Source organism: Pollicipes pollicipes, unplaced genomic scaffold (assembly GCF_011947565.3).
Source record: "Pollicipes pollicipes isolate AB1234 unplaced genomic scaffold, Ppol_2.1 Scaffold_1600;HRSCAF=1878_pilon_pilon_pilon, whole genome shotgun sequence".
NCBI classification, from domain to species: Eukaryota; Metazoa; Arthropoda; class Thecostraca; order Pollicipedomorpha; family Pollicipedidae; genus Pollicipes; species Pollicipes pollicipes.
Window position 1 is genome coordinate 2,679,655 of NW_023595962.1, and position 13,170 is coordinate 2,692,824.

At 55.9% G+C, this 13,170-nt stretch overlaps 1 pseudogene; it reads left to right on the forward strand.

Moving 5' to 3' along the window:
• The first annotated feature begins 123 nt into the window (after window positions 1-123).
• On the forward strand, window positions 124-6,571 carry LOC119092630 (inorganic pyrophosphatase-like; annotated as a pseudogene).
• Window positions 6,572-13,170: the final 6,599 nt, after the last annotated feature.

Sequence of the window (13,170 nt, forward strand, 5' to 3'; positions counted from 1 at the left end):
GCCGCGCGTGTCACCCTGTCCGGTGGATTTCAGACAGCGCGCCTGCGGGCCCGACGCTGGCCGGATCCATCGCCCGCGCATTCGTGACTCACGTCCAGGGGGCGGCGAGATCCTCGTGTGTCGATGGACGGTACGACGCGATTCGAACACGTGAAACCTTTTTTTTATTTTACCCTCTGCTCATCTCGTCTGCCGTGTTCTGCCTGTGTATTGCCAGCAATGACACGCGCATTTTCGTGTCGTTCATTGCGTTTGGGAGGGGGGGGGGGGGGGGCGTGCCCTCGCTGAGCACATCGTGGCCTCCGGGCGTCGGAGAGAGAAGTATGCAAGTGAATGGACGCCCGACGACATGTCATTTCTCTACCGCACTCTTAACACGAATGCCAAGGTACCCCCCGGAAAGGTGTTACGATATATTATGAAGCGTGATTATATATGTATATAGATATAAATCGTTTCATGTCGTATCTCCTATTCATGCCCCCCCCCCCCCCCCCGCCGGGGTTTGGGCCTCAGCCTCCCAACTTTGGGACTAAGTGGCAAATCTGGGGAAACCTGTTTGTGGGCACATTTCAGGGGTAGGGCAGGTCACTGTCAGTTCACCCCCCCCCCCCGCCAACTCAATTTCCGAAACCACTCCTGTGTGCTGTGTTTATGTGTGGTTGAAGGATGACATCACGCGGGAAAAACAAGGTCTGATATGCATCATGTGCGGTGATCAGGGATCGGCCAGATGTCAAACCATCAACCGGCCGCGCGTGTACCGCTGTCCGTGCCGACGCAGCGACTGCTGCCCTCCCCCCGACCGTCTGCGATGTTGGCGGAGACGTAACCCCTCCTCCGCCCGCTCACCTGTTCAGACGACCTTTCCGGCGCCGGTCAAAGTCAGCGCGCTAATTGGCCGACGGCCGGGGTGCGTACCGTGTCTGGTGGCTAAGGCACTTCCGCCGCGCCGACGCGGTGGACTCATCCACGGACGGTCCGAGCGGAGCCGAGCCGTCGGATTACCAATGGATGTCTGTCTTTACATGCGCGGTATTGACTCAGGTGCAGTCGGAGGCAGCTTGTAACGGCCCGAAATATGTTAAGCGGGGCAGTATCGGTGGACTTTTACTGACCGCAGCGTCCGTCCGATGCCTTCCACTATCGATGGTAACGATCTCGGCGAGTTCACGCTTGTATAAAGCAATTATTCAATCGACCATGCTTTGGGTCTGTTGACCAAGACACGACGGAGAAAGGGGTAGGTGACCTTGCGCATTGGTCAGGCGCGCTTGACCCTCGCACATTCACCCCGAAAGGCCCTCATGACATGTCGCATGCATTCTCGTCAGATGGCCTTTATTCATAGTTCTGCAATGACGCTTACCGGCGCAGCGTGCTCGTTTTCGTTCGTCCTCGGGCACGGCAGTGTGACCTCCCTCATCTTATGTGACATTTTTTGGCGAAAGGTCATGTAGGTCACCGAGTGAAATGCACCTGGAATGCAACAGACTGGACCGAGCCGATTGACCTAGGCCAAACTCCACAGTATGGATCATGAGTTGAACCGGGATTGTGGCTCGGCGGGGTGTTCATCTGCTATCAATTGAAACGACAGAACCGATCTTTCTCCGAGGTCGCTACGACCGGTACTCAGTTTTGCTCGAACCGTACGTAAGTTGGAGGCACGGTGGCGCACAGCCCGCTGTTCGGGTCTACGCAGTGTACCTACTCGTGTCAGAGGCCGTGCCAGCCGCCGTGAGTTGCCACGACGCCCCCGTCGGTCGGAGCGCGGGGCTGGTGGGAACACGGTCTGGCACGCGCTGACGCACCTGACCTGACCTTGTATGACCTGCACCTGACTGACCTTATCTGACCTGCACGTGCCCTGACTTGTACCTGACCTGCCCGACCTGATCAGACCTTTCGTTCGGCAGATCGCCACCGGCGAGCGCTGAACCCCATCAAGCAGACACCAAGAAGGGCCAAGCTGCGCTACGTGGGCCAATGTGTTCCCGCACCACGCTACATCTGGACTACGGCGGCCCTGCCTCAGGTCGGTATCGGCTCGGTGGTAGCGGCCGACGGCGGTACACAGCCTCGGTGTACACGGCCGGCCTCGGTGGCACATTCCGGCCTCGTGCACATGGCCCATCCCCGGGTTTACACCCGTCCGCCTGGTGTACCCCGGGGCCGCGCTACAAGGCTGCTGTGCACACTGGCTCAGGTTACAGTTCACAGAATACGACCTGCGTTGTGCTCTCCGCCCGTTATTGGTCCCTTATTTAAGCGACGGGGGCTCGAGCATTTTATCAAAGGGCATTCGCGTGCGGGGGCGGCTTAACATGGCGTTCAATTGCCATTTGAACACACCAACACTTTGCGCGCTGCTTTGGGTGTGCCATGCGCGAGCGCGAACGAGCATCCCGTGTCCGCGCCGTGTGGAATCTGAGTCGGGTCATGTTTTTACCAAAGATGTGCACAATAGTCCAACTGGCTAGGCTTTGACAGCGACTAGTTACATTTCCGTCACGGCTGTGCAGACCTGTACCCGTTGCATGGCGCCTCACACGCGCGGCTCGCGGCCGACCTCCCGGCTGACGCCGGGCCGTGTCGGCAGACCTGGGAGAACCCGCACGTCGCGGACGAGTCGACCGGCTTCATGGGTGACAATGACCCCATCGACGTCTGCGAGCTGGGCAACAAGGGAGGCGCCGCACGCGGCCGCGGGTGACGTCATCGAAGCGGCCGGCGGAGGACGTCACGGAGGCGGTGACGTCATCTGCTGGCGTCGGGCCGGACCTCGGGGCGTGGCGGCCGTTAGGCTCACCGGAAGAGGATTCAGTGGAGGAGGCAGTCCGCGGATGGCACTGTCCGGTGGCCCGTGGCTCGCACAGTGCCTTCATTCTTGTGTATTTCTGCTCTGTCGCCAGATGGTCGCAGCCGTTTAGCTCTGTAACTGCGGAATGGGGGGGAGGGGGGGTGGGGGGGGGGTGGGGGGGGAATCCTCGGTTTTTCCTGTGGTGCATGTGTTGGAGTTGTTGTGGATGTGGATGAGATCACGCCCCTGCGGGCGTGATCGGTGGCTCAGGTCAAGGTGGTCATGTGACTCCCCTCTACGCCCTCCGCAGGTGCACCGCCGCGGTTAGGTGCTCCAGGGAAGTAGTCATGTGACGCCCCTGTGCCGCCCTCCGCAGGTGTGCCGGCGGGGTGAGGTGCTCCAGGTGAAGGTTGCTGGGAGTGCTGGCTGGCCATGATCGACGAGGGCGAGACGGACTGGAAGCTCCTCGCCATCAACGTGGATGACCCCTGGCCGAACAGCTGAACGGTAAGCCGGCGGGACGGCTGAACGGTCGGAGCGGCGGCCGCGAGTGCCGGGCGCCGCCGCCCGGCCGGCTGACGGCTGAACGGTCGGAACGGTGGCCGCGAGTGGGCCGGGCGCCGCCGCCCGCCGGCTCAGGCCTCTAAATGACCCGCACAGGGCCTCAAATGACCCGCACAGGGCCTCACAGCGGCTGGCACAGGGTTCATAATGGCCGGCACATGGCCTCACATGGCCTACACAGGGCCTCGCAGCGGCCGGCATGGGGCCTCGCACAGCGGCCGGTACAGAGTCTTACAGCGGCCACGGCCGAATGACGGCGGCACAACCGTCTGCCATTCAGTCACATTAGCATGCCTCGACGGCGGCGGTCCTGCTGCATCTCCCATCCGCTGGCGACCGCTGCCGGCTGCCGGGGCCGCACAGCGCTGTGTGAGCTCTGGTGGCGACGGCCCTGCCGGCCGGGGGGCCGGTCGCGCCGTGGCCGGCCCCGCCGCCGCGGCTGAGACGCGCGCTGGTGTGCCGACAGACGTGGCCGACGTGGAGAAGCTGATGCCCGGCTACCTGAGCGCCACCGTCGAGTGGCTCCGGCTGTACAAGGTGCCCGACGGCAAGCCGGAGAACAAGGTGAGGCCGCGGGGCCGCGGTCAGGGGTCACGGCACGGGTCACGGGTCACGGCACGCAGGCGGCCGCGCGCGTTGGACGGCTGGCACAGGGTCGGGGCAGTGGTGCCGCAGACAATGGGCTGCGGGCGCCGCAGCGAGAGAGCGATACTACCAAGCTACTAGAGCGAGCTACCAAGCTAGAGCGAGCTACCAACGCCACCCGTCGGCATCGGTCGCTGCTTTTTGGTTGCTGTGTTTTAGGTCGCGTGGTTGTAAATGCTCTGTCATTTATCGAGGCAGTGTTTTACGTCTGGACCAGTGCACCGTAGCCCATCCTTGCTTGTCTCGACGCTTTTACGTGATCACGTTGTGATGAGACAGTGCTTTCTCCTCGTTTGCCACTCGTCTGCCAGTGCACCATTGCGTGCTGCGGTTCTTACGCGTAGGGTATATTTTGGCAGTGTCCTGGCATGTGGTACGCTGGTGGTGTCCGGCGCCGCGTCATTCATGCGACTGCGAGGGCGTGGGTTTGACTCCACACAACGGCCGCTTGTTTCGGCATTCATGGCCGCCACCGGCGTGTAACGCATCGCAACAGGCGACTTGGTGCAGCGTGTGAGACGCAGAAGGGCTGAGTGTGCTGCGTCAGGCTGATTCCGTGACGGCGCAGTGAGCCAGGTGGTGAGTGACGCACGTCTCCGCGTGCCGGCAGTTCGCCTTCAACGGCGGGCCAAGGACCGCGAGTTCGCTCACTGCGTGATCTCGGACACTGCCGACCAGTGGCGGGAGCTGGTCACGGGCAAGGCGGACGCCGGCGGCCTGGACATGTGAGAGATCATGTCCCCCCCCCCCCTGTACCCCCTGTGTCTCGGGTCTGAGCTCGCCGGGGCAGCCCCCCCCCCAAAAAACGAGCGGATCTCCGGTGTTGTGTTTTGGAGGGGTGGATCGGGTCCCATGGAAGGGGGGGGGGGAGAGGAAGGTGAAGCAAACCGGCAGTGGAGGTTCTCAAACACAACCACCCAACAAGATTCCGACGGAGCCCACGCCATGTCAACAACACTGCAATTTCTGCCCCTCAATTTGGATGCACTGTGACCTGATCGAACCGATCTAGACCGCACAAAATGCATTGAAAACCAAAATTTCAAAATTTTCACTCTCGCGTGACCTTTCCTTCGCCTAGTGCAGCCGGCGGGCCACCACCTGTGGCGTGTGATTGCACCGTCGCCGACCTCCTCCAGCTGATTACCACAGTCTGTAGATGACGCCCGCTCGTGGACGGGTCCTCTCTGTCTGTGTTGGTCGTCGGTGGCGGCGGGGCCGTGTGTTGGGGGGCCGCCGCCGCCGCCTGTGATGCAGAGAGCGCCCCCTGTGTTCCGGCTCTGGCCCCCTGGAGCTGCCGCCGGCCTGTGCCCGTGCTCTGGCTCCGGCCCTCCGGAGCCGCCGCCGGCCTCTGGTATAGAGAGCTCCCTCTGTGTCGGCAGCCACGCGGTGACCGTGGACGACGCCCAGATGAAGCTGGAGAGGGACGAGGCGGAGGCGGTGCTCGCCGGCGCCCCGACCCTCCACCCGCCGGCGCCGCTCGACAACAGCGCAGGTCAGTCAGCGGGCCCGCTCCCGGCTGCGTTCACGTGTTGGGTGCGACCGGTGAATGCTGTCGACTCTAGTTTTATGCTGATTGGTTGTGATCAGGTGACCAGAGGTCATGTAGTTCAGCACATCAGGTTGGGTTAGAAAGCACCTTGCAGGCAAGAGATCCAGAGGTCTAGATCAAAGCAATAAATGTGCACAATACGATTTGTCTTTGGAATTGTGGTTATCATGTATTGTTTTGCAAGCGTACCCTGTGTTTATTTAGTTGGATACGGTTGTGTAAGGGTTTTCATTATTTGACCTCCGTATTACGACCCTGTTCGCTGCCCGCGGCGCTCAATCGTGCCTGCTTTCCTCGAATTCCCGCCTGCTGTCGAATTCCGCCTTCTTCTCCCCCGAATTCCCGCCCCCCGCTGTTCTTAAATTCCCGCCCGCTGCTGTTCTTAAATTCCCGCCTGCTCTCCTTAAATTCCCGCCTGCCCTCCTCGAATTCCCACCTGCCCTCCTCGAATTCCCACCAGCTCTTCTTGAATTCCCGCCTGCTGTCCTTAAATTCCCGCCTGCCCTCCTCGAATTCCCGCCTGCCCTCCTCGAATTCCCGCATGCTCTCCTTGGATTCCCGCCTGCCTTCTTGAATTCCCGCCTGCTGTCCTTAAATTCCCGCCTGCTCCTAATTCCGCCTGCTCTCCGAATTCCCGCCTGCTCTCCTTGAATTCCCGCCTGCTGTTCTTGAATTCCCGCCCTGTCCTTAAATTCCCGCCTGATCTCCTCGAATTCCGGTATGACCGGTCGGTGTGCCACTCCAGCAGTCCATCGGAGCCGCCCAACCATCGTGCAGTGAGTCGGCCTCATTCGATCCCAGCGTTCTCACGTCCCTTTTTCGCGTTTCCAGTCAACAAGGTGTCCTTCCTGTCCAACTCGAACTAGCCGCTGCACCCTGCTGCCACGTGCGTGGACCGGCGTCCGTCTCGTGACGTCACGGCCGGCCCGCGGACGGTCTGTGACGTCACGGCGGAGAAGTCGTCGGGGATCTGAAACGCAGGCTCGGCCATGTCTATGTCTATGTCTAATGTCTAAAAAAATCACGTTGCTATGTCTAATCTACTCGGCACGAAGCTTTTAGGCGACGGTGCTTCGTTGTATACTCAGACGTGTGCTCTGTACTTAAGGAACCAAGCTGCCAGCGAGATCAAACGTCGGCTCCCAAATTCACGTACTTAATGCAGGCGACGCCGAAGCCCGCTCGTGTCGTGTTCCAGGTTGTGGCCATGGGTGGCGACGGGTGAGTGTGTCCGCTGTGGGTGACCGGGCGCGCACGCGGAGCACTGTCGTACCGCCGTGAGCAACTCGTCCTGCACTGAACGACGCCAATACGCTTGCATCGTGTTCTGCGTCCTGCGTGTTCTGCGCTGTCGTCGGCAGAGTTGTCTGGCCACGCGGTGTGTGCGTGCGTGCGTGCGTGCGTGCGTGCGTGCGTCGCGTGCGTGCGCGCGCGCGTGCGTGTTGGTGTTGTGTGTGTGAGCAGGCGCAGCGGCTGGAGAGGGAGAGGTCTCCGCCGGGCAGTGCGTGGGGATGGTGGGGCTCTCACAACGAGCGGGAGAGAGCCTGGACGAGAGTTTGGGGTGCGTGAGCCTCGGGCCGCAGCAGCGCGAGGTCTTGCTTCTCCGGCTCCGCTGAAGACCAGCCTGAGGTGCGGGGCGTCCGCCGGGTTGACGTGGAATGAAGCCGGAGCGGATTCTCGTGTCTGTCAGGCAGGCCTGCCCCGCCCCTCCTGCCGGTTTGGAGTGCCAGACGGCGCCCGTGGCGCGCGCCGCCAGCCTGCAAACCCGGCTGGTCTTGGTCGTGTGTTGGACGCACACGGGCTCGACCTGACCAGACCTGACCTGACCAGGCCTGACCTGACCAGACTTGACCTGACCAGACGTAACCTGACCTGACCAGGCCTGGCCTGACCAGGCCTGATCTGACCAGACTTGAACCTGACCAGACGTGACCAGACCTGACCAGACTGACCTGACCAGGCCTGATCTGACCAGACTGACCAGACCAGACCAGACCTGCCCAGACCTGACCTGAACTGACCAGGCCTGATCTAACCAGGCCAGACCTGACCAGACCAGACCAGACCAGACCAGACCAGACCTGAACTGACCAGACCAGACCAGACCAGACCAGACCAGACCAGACCAGACCTGACCTGACCCTGAACTGACCAGGCATGATCTGACCAGGCCAGGCCAGACCAGACCTGACCTAGCTATCATTAAGGCGCTCTGCTTTATAGAGGTGGGCGAAGAACAGTCTGCAAGTGATTTGATCGGAGTCCCTAAGTGCCCTTTCGGCACTAAGGAGTTTTAATCCAGTCCCTTGCCCAGGATGTTTTACTGCAGTCTCGGCTCTCTGTACCGGGCTGGCAAGACCAAAGTACTTTGCTGGATTCCGAGCCACGTTGGTATTGCGGGAAATCGAGCTGGCTGACTCTGCTGCAAAGCGTGCTACTCGTCGCCCCTGTCGCAGAGCGTTTCCGATGCCCGCCACAGACCTGTACTCGCCCATCTCTGCCTTTTTGCGCGGGGAATGGCAGAGCACATGGGATGCGATGGACACCACTAAACTGAAAAACATCAAGCCAGTTGTTCAGGAATGGCAGTCATTCCTATCAAAAGTCTAGACGGGAGGGAGTAATCCTGTGTCTGTTGCGGATTGGTCATACTTATGCTACACATCGATAACTACTATGTCACGACGAACTACCACGATGTCGCCACTGCAACACCACGCTCACAGTGGAACATGTGCTCATATTTGTCCCATACTACGTGTCGAGCGTTCTGAGTTTCTTTGGCCCGGCCGGCCGCCGTCCCTGACGCTCTCCGATTTACTAGCTGACAGCTCACCACATACCCAACATACCCTCGAGTTCGCATCGCATGTTAAGTTCTGCTCACTTTATATACACCTGCCTGAATAGTTTATACGCGTGTAGGAAGTTTTTAGGTTGCCGAAAGCTTCGCTATCAATGACGCGTTCCTCACACCAATCGGCCATTTTCATTTCCGAATAATATATATTTTTTTAGTCATTTACCGTCGTAGGTAGCCATTTTTGCTGTTATGGGCGCAAAATGAACCACAGTGGTCGGCGCGCCCCTAAAGCCCCAATCAACAACAACCTGACCTAACCACGCCTGACCTGACGTGACCACGCCTGGCCTGAACTGACCTGACCTGCTATGACTTGCCCAGGCCTGACCTAACGTGATCGGGCCAGACCTGACCAAACCTGTCCATGTAAGGTTCGACCTGACCAGACCAGACCTGACCTGACCTGACCAGGCCTGACCGTGTAAGGCTCCGACGGAGCGAGTTGAATGCACTCAGCCTCAGTCATCAGATTTCGCATTCTTGCTGTGGGTCGTTGCGTGGCGGTGGTTCTTGGTCATAGTCAAATATACCCTCGGCCTCATTTCAAGATACGATACATGCCTTATGGGCATGGTTTAACAGTTCATAAGGCAGCTATATGGTGTGAAACGACTGGCTTTGGCCACTTAACTGCACAAACTGATGCCCCAGGATGATCATTAGCTTGAACTGTCCTCTCTAGCCTTCCGCACACCTTGATACTCATCGGCAACCAGCAGACCCACACCACCGAGCATAAACGTGGAGAGGTGATACGGGCACAGGGGAACCATTTCAGAGCCCCAGCGGGATCGCGTAGACAATGTACCGGTGTTGGGGGGTTGGACATTAGGGGGTGTCATCCGTATCGTTTCAACACTATCAAAAAGCTGGCAACATCGAGCGTTCGTGAGAATAGAGGTAGTTAGGAAGCAAAGCCTGCATGACGTCAAGTAAACCATATTTGATGACGTCAGTGGCACGGAAGCCTCTCAGTTAGCTAGCTGGACTGCTACACGACCCATTAGTTTGAATGGTGAGTATGTTTTGGTGGCGTGCGGCTGGCGCTTCCCGGCTGGACTCTGAAGTGAATGGTCATGGTTTTGTCATGCGAACACAATTCTAGAAAGGAGGTTGAATCTCGGAACAGTTTACCTAATCAGAATTTCATATTCTTCCATGGGGTGTACATAACTAGGGGTTAAACGTCATGCGGCGTTTGCAGCGCATCGCGTATCGCAGTTGCTTGGCGCTTCATATCAGAGGGTTGCGATCAGTTGCCATGACTACGCCTTGTACGAGGGATCTCCTGTGCAGTTTGTCTTGAAGGATTGGTATCATTTGAAATGTCCGGTCTGTGAATATTTTATTATGCATATGTTTACAACCCTTAAGTACAAAACACTTGACTGTGGCATCATGAGGCCAATATCATAGGGTTTTAGTGTACTTACGTTACTGTACTCGCATCACTGTGATAAGAAGAGTGGGAGCTATAACAAGTAAATATTGCAAATGTTCATGTAATCATACCTATACACAGAGCAAATTATGCAGGCTGAGATGTTCAACCCTGCCACCAGGCACCAAAGGCACAGACAAGCCCAAGGCTATCTAACGACAAGCCAGCCTTGGACAAGCCTGGTCATGGAATGCAATACACCACAAACGCCGCATGACATATAGCCCAGTGTTATATCATCATGCATGCAAAAATCGTACATTCTGATAACCCTTAACTGTTCCAGGACTCACTGTTTATTCCAGAAATGTGTGCGGATAGCGAAATAACGGATAATTTCTTCTCAGTCCAACGGAGAAACCGCCAGCCGCACGCCCACCAAAACATACTCACTATTCAAACTAATGGGTTTGTGTGACAGTCGGCTGGCTAACCTGAGAGGCCTCCGTGCCACTGACGTCATCAAATATGGTATACCTTGACGTCATACAGGCTTTGCTTCCAAACTACCACTATTCTCGCGCAAGCTCGTTGTTGCCCCCTTTCGGACCGGACGGCTCTACCTCGTTACATAGCCTTGCCCACGGGTAAAGATTGCATTTGAGATGGCAAAACACTATCCGTGGAAGCCATCTAGTGTAGACACAGCCCGACGGGTTAGTGGATCGAGTTCGTAAGAGAAATATTTCCCGTGAAATCATTCACTCTACAATTGCCCAGGCAATGGCCACCGTCCATTTTCCCCGAATTTCGACCACTAATTTGACATGTTTTGGAATCAATATGTACTTCTCACTCGTTGGAACGCCGAATTCAAGCGTACCTACCAAAATAATTGCACTCGCTCTGGGTGCATCAACAGAGAACCCACCGCCTCGTTTAGACAGGTTAAGGATTCAATGTCATTTTCCTGTCTGATTGGCCTTAAAACACAACAAATGTTGCAGCCATGTCAAACACACGGTCCCCGAGATAACCATGCCAGGGACCACGCCATCCGATCGAAAAGGACGCAGAACTGCGGAGCCAACAGAACTCGGGCTGCGCTCAGTGCTTACCAATGACAATTTCCAAAGTGAAGGGCGTAATGCAATCGTCACTTGACCTATCATATGACCTGACCTAACCTGACCTATACAAACGTAGCCCTAGCTATGGATGAACACAACAGTAGCATACTACTCAAATACAGCTCGCTGTCAAGTGGGGAAACTGGGTGCCATGCAAACACTTTTTATCTTCACACGCGCTGGGGTGTAATTTCCCAAGATATAATAAAATCTGACGGTCAGCTGGACCTTAAAGGGCCAACTAGCTGGCGCATTTAATGACCTGATGTGGTGCGAATGAGGCTTAATAACTAAATGTAGGGCGTCAACTAGGCGCAGATAGGGTGCCTATTGGCAGTGCGTCATAGCCATACTGGCAAAGTGTTGCACGTACTTAGACAGCAACTTGTCCGATTGAGCTACATGTTCACAACACAGCTGCAAAGCGGATCTTGGATGCCGCGAACCGTTAAGCCCTGCGCCCACATAGTAGGCTTCCATAATGAATGGCAATTGGCTGCGCAATGTGGGGTTGACAGGGCTACCATATGCCGGGGGAGGAGAATAACAAGCAACTTTAACATTCAATCATGTCAGCATGACATAGTCAGTAGAGTGGCCGCACCTTCAGTTTGCTTTGAGAGTGGTCGAGATAGTTTCCAAAAGCAATTCCGTGGCAGTTAGATGTTCCACAAAGTTGCATAAGTATCCTAGAACCAAAAAGAGGGATGTCAGAATAAGTTCGAGGCGTCTGCAATGTACAGCACGAAGTTGGCCACCTCCAGCACAAAAATTCGTTAAAAAGACATAGTTAAAGGTGAAATAGCTTGAATTTTCAGATAGCACAAAAGCTACACAAATTTTCCTCGAGCCCTAAGGTAGAACAAAATAAACAGTTAGTACAAATTGTACCTTTTAAGTTGATGACGATGATTTGGAGTTGCGGCGCGTCGAGGCAAATAGCCATGCAGCGCCTATGAAAAACAACCTACTGCACGAAGCAGACTCAAATAGGGGCAGTAGCATGTGCGACCAGGTAGACGAACATATATATATATATATTATATTATATATATATGTTTATAGATGCACACACTTTATTATATAATGTAGAGATTAGTGTGTTGCAGAGTAGCACAAGTGGTGCACGTTTAAAATTATATATATATATATATATATATATATATATATACCAGTGGTATTATATATATATATATATATACTATATACCAGTGGTATTAGACACCTATGGGCAAGGCGATCTTTGCAGGGCATATGAGCGTACCTGACCAAAAGGAGCAGAGTTGTCGCTACTAAATTAGGGCCGACTTACGTGAAGAGCTGTTCGATAAAATGCAAATATGAATACATTCAGTTCAGGTATGTATATGTTCAACACTTTTATAGGACCTGGTAAATTAAGCATCAGCAGGGTGCAATTTGCCATATCTTTATCTTTATGACAAAGTAACCAAAGTACTCAAGCCGGCAATGCGTCTCTATTATGCCTAGCGACATGGGGGCAGTAATAGCGCAACTGCGACAGCTATTTTCTGCACAATATGTCAACCCCTCAACACCGGTACATGGTCTTCGCGATGCCGCTGGGCAGCCCCCTGTCATCCCCGTGTATCGCCAACGTCTGTCAATCTAGCAGCAGATTGATATCCAATTGCCAGTTGGATATTCCGGGGCGTCACGATCGCCTCCAAATTTGGTATGCATGACCTTCTTGACACGCTGATTCCGAAAACCACAGCCTTTGGGGTAGAATTTTGCGTAATTTTTGAGTTATACGCTGCGTAACATCCCATTGTGATATTGCGGAGTGTCTCGATTGCCTTGAAATTTGGTGCGCAGGGCCTTCTCAACACGCTGATTCCGAAAATCACTGCCTTTGGGGTGGAATTTTGCGTAATTTCCGAGTTATATGCCGCGTAACACGACAGTTGGATATTGCGGGGCGTCTTGATTGCCTTGAAATTTGGTGTGCAGGGCCTTCTCAACACGCTGACCACCGGCGTGTCGAAGCCGCTGTCCGGCCGGCTATCAGCTGGCGGGCCCCCTGACCACCGGTGTGTCACCCCCGCCGCTCGGCAGGCTCGCGAAGTGCAGCGTCTCCACCACGGTCAGGAGCAGTGGGCTGATGTGGCCGGTCAGCCAACAACATGGGCATGGCGTGCACAAGTAGCATGCGCTGCTCCACCAGCGTCCCTGGGAGATAAGTCCCTGCGTCACCAGCGTCCCTGGGAG